This window comes from Salvelinus namaycush, chromosome 3 (genome assembly GCF_016432855.1).
Source record: "Salvelinus namaycush isolate Seneca chromosome 3, SaNama_1.0, whole genome shotgun sequence".
Taxonomy (NCBI): Eukaryota; Metazoa; Chordata; class Actinopteri; order Salmoniformes; family Salmonidae; genus Salvelinus; species Salvelinus namaycush.
In genome coordinates, this window is record NC_052309.1 from 9,182,499 (window position 1) to 9,203,683 (window position 21,185).

Sequence of the window (21,185 nt, forward strand, 5' to 3'; positions counted from 1 at the left end):
CTCAACACTGGGGCCCCACAAGGGTGCGTGCTCAGCCCCCTCCTGTACTCCCTGTTCGCCCATGACTGCTTGGCCATGCACGCTTCTAACAAGTTTGCAGACGACACAACAGTGGTAGGCCTGATTACCAACAATGACTAGACAGCCTACAGGGAGGAGATGAGGGCCCTGGAGGAGTGGTGCCAGGAAAATAACCTTTCCCTCAACGTCAACAAAATGAAGGAGCTGATCATAGACTTCAGGAAACTGCAGAGGGAGCATCGACGAGGCTACAGTGGAGAAGGGGGAAAGCTTGAAGTTCCTCAGCGTATCACATCACTGACAATCTGAAATGGCCCCCACAGACAGTGTGGTGAAGAAGGCGCAACAGCAGGCTGAAGAAATGTGGCTTGTCCCCTAAGACCCTAACAAACTTTTACAGATGCACAATTGCATCACGGCCACGTGACTCACTGTCTGTAGAAGCGATCCGTGTTCATGAACGAGGTGGTGTACCCTAATGCATTAGCCAGTGAGTGTATCAAGGTGCCAGAGTGACAGTTCCCTCAGTTTGTTTTGACTTGGAGGGGCTACGTTGCATCGCGTGCCGTGAATAGCTCTTCTCTCTGATCACTTTGTTATGATGGAGATGTGAGGAGTGTGTGTGTGTGTGTGTGGTGTGTGTGCGTGACACGAGTGCCAGGGTGGGATTTGTGGGGGAACAGTCATTTGCATTCACTAATGGTCCGCTGATGCCAAGTTGTTATCAGTTTATGAGAAATTAAAAAATGGAATTCTTGGCAGATGCCGACATGCAAAATATCCAGCCAATCCTATTTGCATCTTCTAATAGCCCTGTTTAGCATAACATGTCTGACTGGAGCGTGGTGGACAACAAGGCTGCTTTTAATTTCCTGTCCTTACTACAGGGCTTAAATTTACAAAAAATGCGTCCCAAATGGCACCCTATTCCATACATAGTGCACTACTTTTGACCATAGGGCTCTGGTCTAAAGTAGTGTACTATATAGGGAATAGGGTTCCATTTGAGACAGAAGCTTACAAAGAGATGGTGGTCAGATAGACTATTTGTGTGTTAGCTCCATTCGCCATATGGCTCCTCCTGTTGGTTCAATAACCCACATTGTTATCAGGAAATATTCAAAACATATGGAAATGACCTCTTGTGCTGCCTGTCCTTAAGGGAGAGTAGAGATCTTTATACTTATCGACCCATTTCACGGCTTCCTTGTCAAGCTAAGATTCTTGAACATTTGGTAAATTTACAAATGTGCTATTTTTTTATCTGAGAAAAGTATTTAGAATGTAAACCAATCAGAGTTTAGGCCTGGACATCCAATCAGGGTTTAGGCCAGGCCATCCAATCGGTTTAGGCCAGGCCATCCAATCGGTTTAGGCCAGGCCATCCAATCAGGGGTTAGGCCATCCAATCAGGGTTTAGGCCATCCAATCAGGGTTTTGGCCATGCCATCCAATCAGGGTTTAGTCCAGGGCCATCCAATCAGGTGTACCACAGGGGTCCACAGGGGTCCAAAGGTGTCCCACAGGGGTCCATTTTGGGACCTGTTCTCTTCACTATTAACATAAACAACATTGGTCAATGTTAAAAAATCATAAACTTAATATCTATGAGGATGATAGTATTATGTATTATATTGCCCCGGCTGTTGATCTGGCTGTTGATCTGGCTGTTGATCTGACTGTTGATCTGACTGTTGATCTGACTGTTGATCTGACTGTTGATCTGGCTGTTGATCTGGCTGTTGATCTGGCTGTTGATCTGACTGTGGATCTGGCTGTTGATCTGGCTGTTGATCTCATTAGAATGTCTCAGATGGACTACATGTTCCATCATTAGAATGTCTCAGATGGACTACATGTTCCATCATTAGAATGTCTCAGATGGACTACATATTCCATCATTAGAATGTCTCAGATGGACTACATGTTCCATCATTAGAATGTTTCAGATGGACCACATGTTCCATCATTAGAATGTCTCAGATGGACTACATGTTCCATCATTAGAATGTCTCAGATGGACTACATGTTCCATCATTAGAATGTCTCAGATGGACTACATGTTCCATCATTCGAATGTCTCAGATGGACTACATGTTCCATCATTAGAATGTCTCAGATGGACTACATGTTCCATCATTAGAATGTCTCAGATGGACTACATGTTCCATCATTAGAATGTCTCAGATGGACTACATGTTCCATCATTAGAATGTAGCAGATGGACTACATGTTCCATCATTAGAATGTAGCAGATGGACTACATGTTCCATCATTAGAATGTCTCAGATGGACTACATGTTCCATCATTAGAATGTCTCAGATGGACTACATGTTCCATCATTAGAATGTCTCAGATGGACTACATGTTCCATCATTAGAATGACTCAGATGGACCACATGTTCCATCATTAGAATGTCTCAGATGGACAACATGTTCCATCATTAGAATGTCTCAGATGGACTACATGTTCCATCATTAGAATGTCTCAGATGGACAACATGTTCCATCATTAGAATGTCTCAGATGGACTACATGTTCCATCATTAGAATGTCTCAGATGGACAACATGTTCCATCATTAGAATGTCTCAGATGGACTACATGTTCCATCATTAGAATGTCTCAGATGGACTACATGTTCCATCATTAGAATGTCTCAGATGGACAACATGTTCCATCATTAGAATGTCTCAGATGGACTACATGTTCCATCATTAGAATGTCTCAGATGGACAACATGTTCCATCATTAGAATGTCTCAGATGGACTACATGTTCCATCATTAGAATGTCTCAGATGGACTACATGTTCCATCATTAGAATGTCTCAGATGGACTACATGTTCCATCATTAGAATGTCTCAGATGGACTACATGTTCCATCATTAGAATGTCTCAGATGGACAACATGTTCCATCATTAGAATGTCTCAGATGGACTACATGTTCCATCATTAGAATGTCTCAGATGGACTACATGTTCCATCATTAGAATGTCTCAGATGGACTACATGTTCCATCATTAGAATGTCTCAGATGGACTACATGTTCCATCATTAGAATGTCTCAGATGGACAACATGTTCCATCATTAGAATGTCTCAGATGGACTACATGTTCCATCATTAGAATGTCTCAGATGGACTACATGTTCCATCATTAGAATGTCTCAGATGGACTACATGTTCCATCATTAGAATGTCTCAGATGGACAACATGTTCCATCATTAGAATGTCTCAGATGGACTACATGTTCCATCATTAGAATGTCTCAGATGGACTACATGTTCCATCATTAGAATGTCTCAGATGGACTACATGTTCCATCATTAGAATGTCTCAGATGGACTACATGTTCCATCATTAGAATGTCTCAGATGGACAACATGTTCCATCATTAGAATGTCTCAGATGGACTACATGTTCCATCATTAGAATGTCTCAGATGGACTACATGTTCCATCATTAGAATGTCTCAGATGGACTACATGTTCCATCATTAGAATGTCTCAGATGGACTACATGTTCCATCATTAGATGGTTCTCCAATCGAGCGTTTTCCTGCATATAAATACTTAGGCATTTGGATTAATATGGATTTGACATTTAAAAAACACATAGATGAGCTGTTGAAGAAGCTAAGATTTGAAGTTGTCTTCTTCTACAGAAACAGATGGTGTCTTTCTCTAAGCAGTAGGAAGCAGATTATTCAGTCAATATTTTTTATCTGTTCTTTATTATGGTGATATTATTAATCAAAGTGCAGCTGCTACTCCTCTTAAACCTTTGGATACCATCTACCATAGTGGCCTTCATTTTGTTACAGGCAACATGTTTGATATTCATCACTGTGTCCTGTATGAAAAGGTTGGCTGGATGCTAGAAGATCTCTCAATTACTCCCTTTTTGTTTACAAGGCGCTACTTCATAAACGTCCGTCTTATCTAACTTTGCTGTTGATGTATAGACACTTGAGTTGCCTAACCCGTTCACAGTATTGGTTAACTCTTTGAGGTTCCTAGGATCTCCACCTAGCTAGGTAAATCTGCTTTTAGTTTTAAGGCACCGTATTGCTGGAACAAAATTCTAAATTATTGTCATCTTCAAAATACAGTGTGTGTGTATGTATATACACTGCTCAAAAAAATAAAGGGAACACTTAAACAACACAATGTAACTCCAAGTCAATCACACTTCTGTGAAATCAAACTGTCCACTTAGGAAGCAACACTGATTGACAATAGATTTCACATGCTGTTGTGCAAATGGAATAGACAAAAGGTGGAAATTATAGGCAATTAGTAAGACACCCCCAATAAAGGAGTGATTCTGCAGGTGGTGACCACAGACCACTTCTCAGTTCCTATGCTTCCTGGCTGATGTTTTGGTCACTTTTGAATGCTGGCGGTGCTTTCACTCTAGTGGTAGCATGAGACGGAGTCTACAACCCACACAAGTGGCTCAGGTAGTGCAGTTCATCCAGGATGGCACATCAATGCGAGCTGTGGCAAAAAGGTTTGCTGTGTCTGTCAGCATAGTGTCCAGAGCATGGAGGCGCTACCAGGAGACAGGCCAGTACATCAGGAGACGTGGAGGAGGCCGTAGGAGGGCAACAACCCAGCAGCAGGACCGCTACCTCCGCCTTTGTGCAAGGAGGTGCACTGCCAGAGCCCTGCAAAATGACCTCCAGCAGGCCACAAATGTGCATGTGTCTGCTCAAACGGTCAGAAACAGACTCCATGAGGGTGGTATGAGGGCCCGACGTCCACAGGTGGGGGTTGTGCTTACAGCCCAACACCGTGCAGGACGTTTGGCATTTGCCAGAGAACACCAAGATTGGCAAATTCGCCACTGGCGCCCTGTGCTCTTCACAGATGATAGCAGGTTCACACTGAGCACATGAGCACATGTGACAGACGTGACAGAGTCTGGAGACGCCGTGGAGAACGTTCTGCTGCCTGCAACATCCTCCAGCATGACCGGTTTGGCGGTGGGTCAGTCATGGTGTGGGGTGGCATTTCTTTGTGGGGCCGCACAGCCCTCCATGTGCTCGCCAGAGGTAGCCTGACTGCCATTAGGTACCGAGATGAGATCCTCAGACCCCTTGTGAGACCATATGCTGACACATGGACATTTGTGGCCTGCTGGAGGTCATTTTGCAGGGCTCTGGCAGTGCACCTCCTTGCACAAAGGCAGAGGTAGCGGTCCTGCTACTCTCTGTTGTTATCATCTACGCACTTTAATAACTCTACCTACGTATTACCTCAATTACCTCGGCCAATCAGTGCCCCCGCACATTGACTCTGTACCATTAACCGCCTGTGTATAGTTTCGCTATTGTTATTTTACCGCTGCTCTTTAATTACTTGTTACTTTTATCTCTTATTCATATTCATATTTTTTATGTTTTTATTTTTGAAACTGTATTGTGTTGGTTAGGGGCTCGTAAGTAAAGCATTTCACTGTAAGGTCTACACCTGTTGTATTCGGCGCATGTGACTAATACAATTTGATTTGATTTTAATACTGAAGACTTCAAAACTATGAAATAACACATATCGAATCATGTAGTAACCAAAAAAGTGTTAAAAAAATGAATATATATGTTATATTTGAGAATCTTCAAAGTGGCCACCCTTTGCCTTGACGACAGCTTTGCACACTCTTTGAATTCTCTCAACTAGCTTCATGAGGAATGCGTTTCCAACAGTCTTGAAGGAATTTCCACATATGCTGAGCACTTGTTGGCTGCTTTTCCTTCACTCTGCGGTCCAACTCATCCCAAACCATCTCAGTTGGGTTGAGGTCGGGTGATTGTGGAGGCCAGGTCATCTGATGCAGCACTCTCCTTGGTCAAATCGCCTGGAGGTGGAGGTGTGTTGGGTCATTGTCCTGTTGACCAACAAATGATAGTCCACCTAAGGGCAAACCAGATGGGATGGCGTATCGCTGCAGATTGCTGTGGTAGCCATGCTGGTTAAGTGTGCCTTGAATTCTAAATAAATCACAGACAGTGTCACCAGCAAAGCACCATCACACTATCACACCTCCGCCTCCATGCTTCACGGTGGGAAACACACATGCAGAGATCATCCGTTCACCTACTCTGCGTCTCACAAAGACACGCCGGTTGGAACCAAAAATCTCACATTTGGACTCAACAGACCAAAGTACAGATTTCCACCGGTCTAATGTCCATTGCTCGTGTTTCTTGGCACAAGCAAGTCTCTTATTATTATTATTGGTGTCCTTTAGTAGTGGTTTCTTTGCAGCAATTCGACCATGAAGGTCTGATTCACGCAGTCTCCTCTGAACAGTTGATGTTGAGATGTGTCTGTTACTTGAACTCTGTGAAGCATTTATTTGGACTGCATTCTGAGGCTGGTAACTCTAATGAACTTATCCTCTGCAGCAGAGGTAACTCTGGGTCTTCCTTTGCTGTGGCGTTCTTCATGAGAGCCAGTTTCATCATAGCGCTTGATGGTTTTTGCGACTACGTTGACTGACCTTCATGTCTCAAAGTAATGATGAACTGTTGTTTCTCTTTGCTTATCTGAGCTGTTCTTGCCGTAATATGGACTTTGTGTTTTACCAAATAGGGCTATCTTCTGTATACCACCCCTACCTTGTTACAACACAACTGATTGGCTCAAACACATTAAGATGAAAATAAATTCCACAAATTAACTTTTAACCTGCTTTGGAGACTGGTTTTTGTTCTGAATTTCGGATGACTGGCATGCCCAAAGTAAACTGCCTGTTACTCAGGCCCAGAAGTTAGGATATGCATATACTTGGTAGCATTGGATAGAACTGTTAAAATAATGACTGTGAGTATAACAGAACTGATATGGCAGGCGAGAACCAGAGGAAAATTCATAAGGATTTTTTATTTTATTTTATTTTTTTAGGTCACAGGCCATTTCATTGCTAGCCTATGGAAAATACAAATAGATAGGACCCATATTGCAGTTCCTATGGCTTCCACTAGATGTCAACAGTCTTTAGAAAGGGGATCAGGCTTGTTTTTTTTTTAAATGAGCAAGTAGTTGGAAGAACTACAAGGTGTCTCTCAGTAGAAAAGTAGTCTTGTTGGCGCGTGAATGAGGTGCGCCCTCTTCATTATTTATCTTCCCTATTGAACATATTATTCTCCTTCTTAAATATTATCGTTTATTTAGATATTAGAGTACCTGAGGATTAATTAGAAACATCGTTTGACTTGTTTGGACGAACTTTACCGGTAACTTTTTGGATTCGTTTGTATGCATGTTGAACGAGTGTGATCGTAGCGTACGTGTAGGTATGTACGGCAGCACCAAATCGGAAAGATAGGTAGGAGCAAGCCCATGTAATGCTTTGTAGGTTAGTAGTAAAACCTTGAAATCAGCCCTAGCCTTAACAGGAAGCCAGTGTATAGAGGCTAGCACTGGAGTAATTTATGATGTACCCTTCTGGGCGCATTTGTAAAAGAGACCTCGGTCTCAATATGTAAAATTAAGGTTACATTTTTTTAATAATAATAACAATAGTATTAATTTCAACCTCTGTGTCACCAGTAAGTACAGATAGTAGAATGAATCCCCCCACACAGTCCCCGCAGCCCGACAATTTTCTCAAGGCTTCTGGAAAGCAGTGGTGTATAGTACTTAAGTAAAAATACTAGTTCTTTGGGATATCTGTACTTTACTATTTATGTTTTTGCCAACTTTTACTTTTAATTCACTACATTCCTAAAGAAAATAATGTACTTTTTACTCCGTACATTTTCCCTGACACCCAAAATTACTCGTTACATCGTCCAATTCCAATTCACTTATCAAGAGAACATCCCTGGTCGTCCCTACTGCCTCTGATCTGGTGGACTCACTAAACAGAGAACATCCCTTGATCATCCCTACTGCCTCTGATCTGGAGGACTCACTAAACAGAGAACATCCCTTGATCATCCCTACTGCCTCTGATCTGGAGGACTCACTAAACACACATGCTTAGTTTGTAAATGATGTCTGAGTGTTGGAGTGTGCCCCTGGCTAATACGTCAATAACAAAAATAAAAATTGTGCCTTCTGGTTTGCTTAATATAAGGAATTTGAAATGGTTTAAACTTTTACTTTTGATACTTAAGTATATTTTAGAACAAATACTTTTAAAACCAAACACTTTTACTCGAGTCATTTTCTATTAACGTATCTTTACTTTTACTCAAGTATGACAATTGAGTACTTTTTCCACCACTGCTGGAAAGAAACGCTGTCTGCATGCTCAACTGGTGTCACTCATTCAGCCGACAAACGTTCAACTGGTTCTCCCCATTAAGCAACGAGTCAGAGGCCGAGCCTTCTCTGGTCTCTCCTCCACCCGTTACGGGGTCTGAGCCTTCTCTGGTCTCTCCTCCACCCGTTACGGGGTCAGAGCCTTCTCTGGTCTCTCCTCCACCCGTTACGGGGTCAGAGCCTTCTCTGGTCTCTCCTCCACCCGTTACGGGGTCAGAGCCTTCTCTGGTCTCTCCTCCACCCGTTACGGGGTCAGAGCCTTCTCTGGTCTCTCCTCCACCCGTTACGGGGTCAGAGCCTTCTCTGGTCTCTCCTCCACCCGTTACGGGGTCAGAGCCTTCTCTGGTCTCTCCTCCACCCGTTACGGGGTCAGAGCCTTCTCTGGTCTCTCCTCCACCCGTTACGGGGTCAGAGCCTTCTCTGGTCTCTCCTCCACCCGTTACGGGGTCAGAGCCTTCTCTGGTCTCTCCTCCACCCGTTACGGGGTCAGAGCCTTCTCTGGTCTCTCCTCCACCCGTTACGGGGTCAGAGCCTTCTCTGGTCTCTCCTCCACCCGTTACGGGGTCAGAGCCTTCTCTGGTCTCTCCTCCACCCGTTACGGGGTCAGAGCCTTCTCTGGTCTCTCCTCCACCCGTTACGGGGTCTGAGCCTTCTCTGGTCTCTCCTCCACCCGTTACGGGGTCTGAGCCTTCTCTGGTCTCTCCTCCACCCGTTATGGGGTCTGAGCCTTCTCTGGTCTCTCCTCCACCCGTTACGGGGTCTGAGCCTTCTCAGGTCTCTGCTCCTTCTCAGGTCTCTGCTCCACCCATTACGGGGTCTGAGCCTTCTCAGGTCTCTCCTCCACCCATTACGGGGTCTGAGCCTTCTCAGGTCTCTCCTCCACCCGTTACGGGGTCAGAGCCTTCTCTGGTCTCTCCTCCACCTGTTACGGGGTCAGAGCCTTCTCTGGTCTCTCCTCCACCCGTTACGGGGTCAGAGCCTTCTCAGTCTTTCCTCCACCCGTTACGGGGTCTGAGCCTTCTCAGGTCTCTGCTCCTTCTCAGGTCTCTGCTCCTTCTCAGGTCTCTCCTCCACCCATTACGGGGTCTGAGCCTTCTCAGGTCTCTCCTCCATCCGTTACGGGGTCTGAGCCTTCTCAGGTCGCTCCTCCACCCGTTACGGGGTCTGAGCCTTCTCTGGTCTCTCCTCCACCCGTTACGGGGTCTGAGCCTTCTCAGGTCTCTGCTCCTTCTCAGGTCTCTGCTCCACCCATTACGGGGTCTGAGCCTTCTCAGGTCGCTCCTCCACCCGTTACGGGGTCTGAGCCTTCTCAGGTCTCTCCTCCACCCATTACGGGGTCTGAGCCTTCTCAGGTCGCTCCTCCACCCGTTACGGGGTCTGAGCCTTCTCTGGTCTCTCCTCCACCCGTTACGGGGTCTGAGCCTTCTCAGGTCTCTCCTCCACCCATTACGGGGTCTGAGCCTTCTCAGGTCTCTCCTCAACCCATTACTGGGTCTGAGCCTTCTCAGGTCTCTCCTCCACCCGTTACGGGGTCTGAGCCTTCTCAGGTCTCTCCTCCACCCGTTACGGGGTCTGAGCCTTCTCAGGTCTCTCCTCCACCCGTTACGGGGTCAGAGCCTTCTCTGGTCTCTCCTCCTCCCGTTACGGGGTCCGAGCCTTCTCTGGTCTCTCCTCCACCCGTTACGGGGTCTGAGCCGCCCGAAGCCTCCCACTATTAGCTCTGACAAATTGAAAACCCTAGTCATTGGCGACTCCATTACCCGTAGTATTAGACTTAAAATGAATCATCCAGCGATCATACACTGTTTACCAGGGGGCAGGGCTACCGACGTTAAGGCTAATCTGAAGATGGAGCTGGCTAAAGATAAAACTGGCGAGTGTAGAGAGTATAGGGATATCGTTATCCACGTCGGCTCCAACGATGTTAGGATGAAACTGTCAGTTTTTTTCCCCCAGTTTTTTTTCTTCTATTGTGTTATTGACTGTATGTTTGTTTATTCCATGTGTAACTCTGTGTTGTTGTATGTGTCAAACTGCTTTGCTTATCTTGTCCAGGTCGCAGTTGTAAATGAGAACTTGTTCTCAACTAGCCTACCTGGTTAAATAAAGTTGAAAAAAATAAATAATATATATATAAAGTAGTCACCAAGCGCAACATAGCTTCAGCGTGTTAATCAGCTAGAAAGATGTGCCGGCATCGAGTAATTGTCTCTGGCCCCCTCCCAGTTAGGGGGAGTGATGAGCTATACAGCAGAGTCTCACAACTCAATCGCTCAATCGCTGGTTGAAAACTGTTTTCTGCCCCTCCCAAAAGATAGCATTGGAGAGAATTGGCCCTCTTTTTAGGACTCACCCACAACAGGACCAAAACTGGCCTGCTGAGGAGTGACGGACTCCATCCTAGCTGGAGAGGTGCTCTCATCAACATAGACAGGGCTCTAACTCCTCTAGCTCCAAAACGAGATAGGGTGCAGGCCAGGCAGCTGTTAGCCAGCCTGTCAGCTTAGTGGAGTCTGCCACTAGCACAGTCAGTGTAGTCAGCTCAACTATCCCCATTGAGACCGTGTCTGTGCCTCGATCTAGGTTGGGCAAAATTAAACATGGCGGTGTTCACCTGAGCAATCTCACTGGAATAAAGACCTCCTCCATTCCTGTCATTATTGAAAGAGATTGTGATATCTCACATCTCAAAAAAAGGGCCCCTTAATGTTAGATCCCTCACTTCAAAGGCAGTTATAGTCAATGAACTAATCACTGATCATAATCTTGATGTGATTGGCCTGAAACATGGCTTAAGCCTGATGAATTTACTGTGTTAAATGAGGCCTCTCCTCCTGGTTACACTAGTGACCATATCCCCCGCAAATCCAACAAAGGCGGAAGTGTTGCTAACATTTGCTAACAGACTCCCTGCACCGACCCAAGGACGTCGGAGTACAAAAAACGGTTAACCACCTAACTGAGGATCATGATTTAACCTTGCGTAATACCCTAGATGCAGCCGCACCCCTAAAAACAAAAACATTTGTCATAAGAAATTTGCTACTTGGTATACATAAAATACCTGAGCCGTGAATCAAGCTTCAAGAAAATTGGAACGGAAATGGCGCCACACCGAACTGGAAGTCTTCCGACTAGCTTGGAAAGACAGTACTGGACAATATCGAAGAGCCCTCACTGCTGCTCGATCATCCTATTTTTCCAACTTAATTGAGGAAAATAAGAACAATCCAACATTTATTTTTGATACTGTCGCAAAGCTAACTAAAAAGCAGAATTCAACAAGAGAGGACAGGTTTCACTTCAGCAGTGAAGAATTCAAAAACTTCTTAGATGATAATATCATGATCATTAGAAAGCAAATTACGAATCTGCGCATTCCTTCAAAGCTCAGTTGTCCTGAGTCTGCACAACACTGCCAGGACCTAGGATCAAGGGAGACACTCAAGTTTTTTAATCCTATATCTCTTGACACATTCATGAAAATAGTCATGGCCTCTAAACCGTCAAGCTGCATACTGGACCCTATTCCAACTAAACTACTGAAAGAGCTGCTTCCTGTGCTTGGCCCTCCTATGTTGAACATAATAAACGGCTCTTTATCCACCGGATGTGTACCAAACTCACTAAAAGTGGCAGTAATAAAGCCTCTCTTGAAAAAGTCAAACCTTGACCCAGAAAATATAAAAACTATCGGCCTATATTGAATCTGCCATTCCCCTCCAAATGTTTTGAAAAGCTGTTGCGCAGCAACTCACTGCCTTCCTGAAGACAAACAATGTATACGAAACGCTTCAGTCTGGTTTTAGACCCCATCATAGCACTGAGACTGCAGGTGGTAAATGACCTTTTAAATGGCGTCAGACCGAGGCTCTGCATCTGTCCTCGTGCTCCTAGACCTTAGTGCTGCTTTTGATACCATCGATCACCACATTCTTTTGGAGAGACTGGAAACCCTAATTGGTCTACACAGAAGGTCTTGTTGGAAAGATATCCACAGAGACGGAAGTTCGTCTCTGTGGATGGTTTGTCCTCTGACAGATCAATTGTAAGTTGTTCCTCAAGGTTCCGTTTTAGTACCAATATTGTTTTCTCTATATATTCTACCTCTTGGGGATGTCATTCGGAAACATAATGTTAATTTTCACTGCTATGCGGACGATACACAGCTGTACATTTCGATGAAACATGGTGAAGCTCCAAAATTGCCCTCCCTGGAAGCCTGTGTTTCCGACATAAGGAAGTGGATGGCGGCAAATGTTCTACTTTTAAACTCGGACAAAACAGAGATGGTGTTCTAGGTCCCAAGAAACAAAGAGATCTGCTGTTGGATCTGACAATTAATCTTGATGGTGGTACAGTCGTCTCAAATAAAACTGTGAAGGACCTCGACGTTACTCTGGACCCTGATCTCTCTTTTGACGAACATATCAAGACTGTTTCAAGGACAGCTTTTTTCCATCTTCGTAACATCTTCGAAAAAATCTACAACCTTTTGTCCAAAAATGATGCAGAAAAGTTAATCCATGCTTTTGTCGGTGGTTAGACTACTGCAATGCTCTACTCTCCAGCTACCTGAATAAAGCACTAAATAAACTTCAGTTAGTGCTAAACACCACTGCTAGAATCTTGACTAGAACCAAAACATTTGATCATATGACTCCAGTGCTAGCCTCTCTACACTGGCTTCCTGTTAAGGCTAGGGCTGATTTCAAGGTTATACTGCTAACCTACAAGGCATTATATGGGCTTGCTCCTACCTATCTCTCCGATTGGTCCTGTCGTACATACCTACACGTACGCTACGGTCACAAGACGCAGGCCTCCTAATTGTCCCTAGAATTTCTAAGCAAACAGCTGGAGGAAGGGCTTTCTCCTATAAAATTCACTTTTTATGGAATGGTCTGCCTACCCATGTAAGAGACGTAGACTCGGACTCGACCTTTAAGTCTTTATTGAAGACTCATCTCTTCAGTAGGTCCTATGATTGAGTGTAGTCTGGCCCAGGAGTGTGAAGGTGAACGGAAAGGCACTGGAGCGACAAACCGCCCTTGCTGTCTCTGCCTGGCCGGTTCCCCTCTCTCCACTGGGATTCTCTGCCTCTGACCCTATTACAGGGGCTGTCACTGGCTTACTGGTGCTCTTCCATGCTGTCCCTAGGAGGGGTGCGTCATTTGAGTGGAACTTCCTGTCCGGTTTTGCACCCCCTCGGGCTTGTGCGGTAGAGGAGATCTCAGGGGGCTATACTCAGCCTTGTCTCAGGGTAGTAAGTTGGTGGTCTGTTGATATCCCTCTAGTGGTGTGGGGACTATACTCAGCCTTATCTCAGGGTAGTAAGTTGGTGGTCTGTTGATATCCCTCTAGTGGTGTGGGGGCTATACTCAGCCTTGACTCAGGGTAGTAAGTTGGTGGTCTGTTGATATCCCTCTAGTGGTGTGGGGGCTATACTCAGCCTTGTCTCAGGGTAGTAAGTTAGTGGTCTGTTGATATCCCTCTAGTGGTGTGGGGGCTATACTCAGCCTTGTCTCAGGGTAGTAAGTTGGTGGTCTGTTGATATCCCTCTAGTGGTGTGGGGACTATCCTCAGCCTTGTCTCAGGGTAGAAAGTTGGTGGTCTGTTGATATCCCTCTAGTGGTGTGGGGGCTGTGCTTTGACAACCTGCCTGGTTGAACCTGTCTGGGGGTATCATCGGACGGGGTCACAGTGTCCCCCGATCCACCCCTGTTTCAGCCTCCAGTATCTATGCTACAATAGTCTATGTGCCGGGGGGCTAGGGTCAGTCTGTTATATCTGGTGTAATTATCCTGTCTTATCCGGTGTCCTGTGTGATTTTAAGTATGCTCCCTCTAATTCTCTCTCTCTCTCCCTCCCCTCCCAGAGGACCTGAGCCCTCGTCTCTGTGTGGTGGTAGAGGTAGTCTCTGTGTGGTGGTAAAGGTAGTCTCTGTGTGGTGATATAGGTAGTCTCTGTGTGGTGATATAGGTAGTCTCTGTGTGGTGATAGAGGTAGTCTCTGTGTGGTGATAGAGGTAGTCTCTGTGTGGTGATAGAGGTAGTCTCTGTGTGGTGATAGAGGTAGTCTCTGTGTGGTGATAGAGGTAGTCTCTGTGTGGTGGTAGAGGTAGTCTCTGTGTGGTGATAGAGGTAGTCTCTGTGTGGTGGTAGAGGTAGTCTCTGTGTGGTGATAGAGGTAGTCTCTGTGTGGTGATAGAGGTAGTCTCTGTGTGGTGATAGAGTTAGTCTCTGTGTGGTGGTAGAGGTAGTCTCTGTGTGGTGATAGAGGTAGTCTCTGTGTGGTGATAGAGGGTAGTCTCTGTGTGGTGATAGAGGTAGTCTCTGTGTGGTGGTAGAGGTAGTCTCTGTGTGGTGGTAGAGGTAGTCTCTGTGTGGTGATAGAGGTAGACTAGTCTCTGTGTGGTGATAGAGGTAGTCTCTGTGTGGTGATAGAGGTAGTCTCTGTGTGGTGGTAGACTAGTCTCTGTGTGGTGATAGAGGTAGTCTCTGTGTGGTGGTAGAGGTAGTCTCTGTGTGGTGATAGAGGTAGTCTCTGTGTGGTGATAGAGGTAGTCTCTGTGTGGTGGTAGAGGTAGTCTCTGTGTGGTGATAGAGGTAGACTAGTCTCTGTGTGATGATAGAGGTAGACTAGTCTCTGTGTGGTGATAGAGGAAGTCTCTGTGTGGGGATAGAGGTAGTCTGTGTGGTGATAGAGGTAGTCTCTGTGTGGTGGTAGAGGTAGTCTCTGTGTGGTGGTAGAGGTAGTCTCTGTGTGGTGGTAGAGGTAGTCTCTGTGTGGTGGTAGAGGTAGTCTCTGTGTGGTGATAGAGGTAGTCTCTGTGTGGTGATAGAGGTAGTCTCTGTGTGGTGATAGAGGTAGTCTCTGTGTGGTGGTAGAGGTAGTCTCTGTGTGGTGATAGAGGTAGACTAGTCTCTGTGTGGTGATAGAGGTAGTCTCTGTGTGGTGGTAGAGGTAGTCTCTGTGTGGTGGTAGAGGTAGTCTCTGTGTGGTGGTAGAGGTAGTCTCTGTGTGGTGGTAGAGGTAGTCTCTGTGTGGTGATAGAGGTAGTCTCTGTGTGGTGGTAGAGGTAGTCTCTGTGTGGTGATAGAGGTAGTCTCTGTGTGGTGGTAGAGGTAGTCTCTGTGTGGTGATAGAGGTAGTCTCTGTGTGGTGATAGAGGTAGTCTCTGTGTGGTGATAGAGGTAGTCTCTGTGTGGTGATAGAGGTAGTCTCTGTGTGGTGATAGAGGTAGTCTCTGTGTGGTGATAGAGGTAGTCTCTGTGTGGTGATAGAGGTAGTCTCTGTGTGGTGATAGAGGTAGTCTCTGTGTGGTGATAGAGTTAGTCTCTGTGTGGTGGTAGAGGTAGTCTCTGTGTGGTGATAGAGGTAGTCTCTGTGTGGTGTTAGAGGGTAGTCTCTGTGTGGTGATAGAGGTAGTCTCTGTGTGGTGGTAGAGGTAGTCTCTGTGTGGTGGTAGAGGTAGTCTCTGTGTGGTTATAGAGGTAGTCTCTGTGTGGTGATAGAGGTAGTCTCTCTGTGGTGGTAGAGGTAGTCTCTGTGTGGTGATAGAGGTAGTCTCTGTGTGGTGATAGAGGTAGTCTCTGTGTGGTGATAGAGGTAGTCTCTGTGTGGTGATAGAGTTAGTCTCTGTGTGGTGGTAGAGGTAGTCTCTGTGTGGTGATAGAGGTAGTCTCTGTGTGGTGATAGAGGGTAGTCTCTGTGTGGTGATAGAGGTAGTCTCTGTGTGGTGGTAGAGGTAGTCTCTGTGTGGTGGTAGAGGTAGTCTCTGTGTGGTGATAGAGGTAGTCTCTGTGTGGTGATAGAGGTAGTCTCTGTGTGGTGATAGAGGTAGTCTCTGTGTGGTGATAGAGGTAGTCTCTGTGTGGTGATAGAGGTAGTCTCTGTGTGGTGATAGAGGTAGTCTCTGTGTGGTGATAGAGGTAGTCTCTGTGTGGTGATAGAGGTAGTCTCTGTGTGGTGATAGAGGTAGTCTCTGTGTGGTGATAGAGGTAGTCTCTGTGTGGTGATAGAGGTAGTCTCTGTGTGGTGATAGAGGTAGTCTCTGTGTGGTGATAGAGGTAGTCTCTGTGTGGTGGTAGAGGTAGTCTCTGTGTGGTGGTAGAGGTAGTCTCTGTGTGGTGGTAGAGGTAGTCTCTGTGTGGTGATAGAGGTAGTCTCTGTGTGGTGGTAGAGGTAGTCTCTGTGTGGTGATAGAGGTAGTCTCTGTGTGGTGGTAGAGGTAGTCTCTGTGTGGTGATAGAGGTAGACTAGTCTCTGTGTGGTGATAGAGGTAGTCTCTGTGTGGTGATAGAGGTAGTCTCTGTGTGGTGATAGAGGTAGTCTCTGTGTGGTGGTAGACTAGTCTCTGTGTGGTGATAGAGGTAGTCTCTGTGTGGTGGTAGAGGTAGTCTCTGTGTGGTGATAGAGGTAGTCTCTGTGTGGTGATAGAGGTAGTCTCTGTGTGGTGGTAGAGGTAGTCTCTGTGTGGTGATAGAGGTAGACTAGTCTCTGTGTGATGATAGAGGTAGACTAGTCTCTGTGTGGTGATAGAGGAAGTCTCTGTGTGGGGATAGAGGTAGTCTGTGTGATGATAGAGGTAGTCTCTGTGTGGTGGTAGAGGTAGTCTCTGTGTGGTGGTAGAGGTAGTCTCTGTGTGGTGGTAGAGGTAGTCTCTGTGTGGTGGTAGAGGTAGTCTCTGTGTGGTGATAGAGGTAGTCTCTGTGTGGTGGTAGAGGTAGTCTCTGTGTGGTGATAGAGGTAGTCTCTGTGTGGTGGTAGAGGTAGTCTCTGTGTGGTGATAGAGGTAGACTAGTCTCTGTGTGGTGATAGAGGTAGTCTCTGTGTGGTGATAGAGGTAGTCTCTGTGTGGTGATAGAGGTAGTCTCTGTGTGGTGGTAGACTAGTCTCTGTGTGGTGATAGAGGTAGTCTCTGTGTGGTGATAGAGGTAGTCTCTGTGTGGTGGTAGAGGTAGTCTCTGTGTGGTGATAGAGGTAGACTAGTCTCTGTGTGATGATAGAGGTAGACTAGTCTCTGTGTGGTGATAGAGGAAGTCTCTGTGTGGGGATAGAGGTAGTCTGTGCTGTGATAGAGGTAGTCTCTGTGTGGTGGTAGAGGTAGTATCTGTGTGGTGGTAGAGGTAGTCTCTGTGTGGTGATAGAGGTAGTCTCTGTGTGGTGATAGAGGAAGTCTCTGTGTGGTGGTAGACTAGTCTCTGTGTGGTGATAGAGGTAGTCTCTGTGTGGTGATAGAGGTAGTCTCTATGTGGTGATAGAGGTAGTCTCTGTGTGGTGATAGAGGTAGTCTCTGTGTGGTGATAGAGGTAGTCTCTGTGTGGTGATAGAGGGTAGTCTCTGTGTGGTGATAGAGGTAGTCTCTGTGTGGTGATAGAGGTAGTCTCTGTGTGGTGATAGAGGTAGTCTCTGTGTGGTGATAGAGGGTAGTCTCTGTGTGGTGATAGTGCCACTCTTCTTTCCCTGTCATTTCCAGTTGCTTATAGATACCCTTCTAAATAGCCTAGCGATTAAATTGCGTTGGAAATAACAATTATGCATTGTGTTATTTGTGTCATATCTGGTTAGCAGCCTGGCTGACTCTCCCAAGACAGTTCATCCATCAGGTACAACTGATGCAGTAAAATAACAAATTAACAGCATTTTCTTTGCTTTGCCTCAGTTCATTGCTCTGCCTCTACAGCATTTCAATGCTATTGTAATACTATTTAATTTAAACATTAATGTACTGTGTTGTTGTTCCATTTAACTCTCAAGTCAATTCAACATATGAATTCATTTATTTGTGCATTTTAAACAATGGGCAATTATCAATTTGTTTATTCGGAATTCATCCTCTGAGTTGAAAAGGAATGTACTCCCAAGTTGTCTTGTGGTCATGGATCTCTGCCTCACATTCCATCTCCCATCAAACACTCTGCTAAGGGCCCACCCACTGGGGAGCCAGGCGCAGCCAATCAGAGTGAGTTTTTCCTCACACAAGGGCTTTATTACAGACAGAAATACTCCTCAGTTTCATCAGCTGTCCGGGTGGCTGGTCTCAGACGATCCCACAGGTGAAGAAGAAGCCGGATGTGGAGGTCCTGGGCTGGCGTGGTTACACGTGGTCTGATGTTGTGAGGCCGGTTGGACGTACTGCCAAATTCTCTAAAACAACATTGGAGGTGTCTTATGGTAGAGAAATGAGCATTGGAATATAGAATTGAGTAGAATATAGAATAGAGTATAGAATATTATATAATAGAATAGAACGGAATATAGAATAGAGTATTGAGTAGAATATAGAATAGAGTATAGAATATTATATAATAGAATAGAACGGAATATAGAATAGAATATAGGAAATAATACAATATAGAATTTAGAATAGAGTATAGAACATTATATAATAGAATAGAATGGAATATAGAATAGAATATAGAAAATAGAATGGAATATAGAATAGAATATAGAATAGAGTAGAATATAGAATAGAGTAAAATATAGAATAGAGTAGAATATAGAATAGAGTATAGAATACAATGGAATTTAGAATATAATATAGAATATAGAATAGAGTAGAATATAGAATAGAGTATAGAATATTATATAATAGGATAGAATGGAATATAGAATAGAATATAGAAAATAGAATGGAATATAGAATAGAGTAGAATATAGAATAGAGTAGAATATAGAATAGAGTATAGAATATTATATAATAGGATAGAATGGAATGGAATATAGAATAGAGTAGAATATAGAATAGAGTAGAATATAGAATAGAGTATAGAATATTATATAATAGGATAGAATGGAATATAGAATATAATAGAATATAGAATAGAATATAGAACAGAATAGAATATAAAATATAATATTGAATGGAATATAGAATAGAGTATAGAATAGAATTTAGAATATAATGGAATATAAAATAGAATGGAATATAGAATATAATATAGAACAGAATAGAATATAGAATACAGGATAGGATATAATATAGAATAGAATATAGTATAGAATATAGTATAGAATAGAATAGAATATTTCCAGAATCACCTACAGTCCAGTAAGCCCTACTGTATATGCTGGATGTGAGCAACACATCAGGCAAACAGATTGGCTCTGTTACCGATCCCTGGGGATCTCCACCCAGCCCTGGCTACCATGCCAACTAGTATAACATTTCAATCACATTTATTTTATAAAGCCATTTTAACATCAGCAATTATCACAAAGGGCTTATACAGATAACCAGCCTAAAAACAGCAGGTCTGGGACAAGGCACCACGTCATTGTTCCATAGCCATTGTTCAATTTTGGGGCGGCAGGTAGCCTAGTGGTTAGAGCGTAGAGGTGGCAGGTAGCCTAGTGGTTAGAGTGTAGAGGCGGCAGGTAGCCTAGTGGTTAGAGTGTAGAGGCGGCAGGTAGCCTAGTGGTTAGAGTGTAGAGGTGGCAGGTAGCCTAGTGGTTAGAGTGTAGAGGCGGCAGGTAGCCTAGTGGTTAGAGTGTAGAGGCGGCAGGTAGCCTAGTGGTTAGAGTGTAGAGGCGGCAGGTAGCCTAGTCGTTAGAGCGTAGAGACGGCAGGTAGCCTAGTGGTTAGAGTGTAGAGGTGGCAGGTAGCCTAGTGGTTAGAGTGTAGAGGCGGCAGGTAGCCTAGTCGTTAGAGCGTTGGGCCAGTAACCCGAAAGGTTGCTAGATTGAATCCCCGAGCTGACAAGGTAAACATCTGTCGTTCTGCCCCTGAACAAGGCAGTTAATCCACTGTTCCCCAGTAGGCCGTCATACTAAATAAGAATTTGTTCTTAACTGACTTGCCAAGAAAAAAATAAATAGCCACAGGCAGAACAGCCGTACATCTGGTTTCCATGCCAACGCCAGCTGGCACTTCACTGACAACCTCATACCCCCGACTGTCATCACTACTGGCTGAGCCATGCCCTGTCTGTCATTTTGATTGGTCGAGCACTGCCGAGTGCTCCAAACAGACTCCATGCAAATCATTCAGCCGTAGGAGTAAAATACATTCGGGGTCATTTTAGCTTCTGAATGTTCCTAGAATTCATGAGAAGATGTGGCGTGACGTTATAAAATATATTATTTATTTCAAATCCAAACAAAAAACATGTCTCTACATTGTAATGTTTCTCAATTTTTTTTAGAAAGATATTGCTATGAATATAAAAACCTTCAGACTAGAAATTATTTGGACCAAAGTTACAGAGATTGTAGTTGCATGGGGCGGCAGGTAGCCTGGTGGTTAGAGCGTTGGGCCAGTAACCGAAAGGTTGCTAGATTGAATCCCTGAGCTGACAAGATAAAAATATGTTGTTCTGCCCCTGAACAAGGCAGTTAACCCACTGTTCCTAGGCCGTCATTGTAAATTAGAGTTGGTTCTTAACTGACTTGCCTAGTGAAAGAAAGGTAAAAAATTGAATCTCTCAGGAGATTACTCAGGATCTCTCAGGATCTCCAGGAAGAGGGTTGGAGTGAAAACCTACAGGACAGTAGATCTCCAGGAAGATGGTTGGACTGTAAACCTACAGGACAGTAGATCTCCAGGAAGAGGGTTGGACTGATAACCTACAGGACAGTAGATCTCCAGGAAGATGGTTGGAGTGAAAACCTACAGGACAGTAGATCTCCAGGAAGAGGGTTGGACTGAAAACCTACAGGACAGTAGATCTCCAGGAAGAGGGTTGGACTGAAAACCTACAGGACAGTAGATCTCCAGGAAGATGGTTGGAGTGAAAACCTACAGGACAGTAGATCTCCAGGAAGAGGGTTGGACTGAAAACCTACAGGACAGTAGATCTCCAGGAAGAGGGTTGGACTGATAACCTACAGGACAGTAGATCTCCAGGAAGAGGGTTGGACTGAAAACCTACAGGACAGTAGATC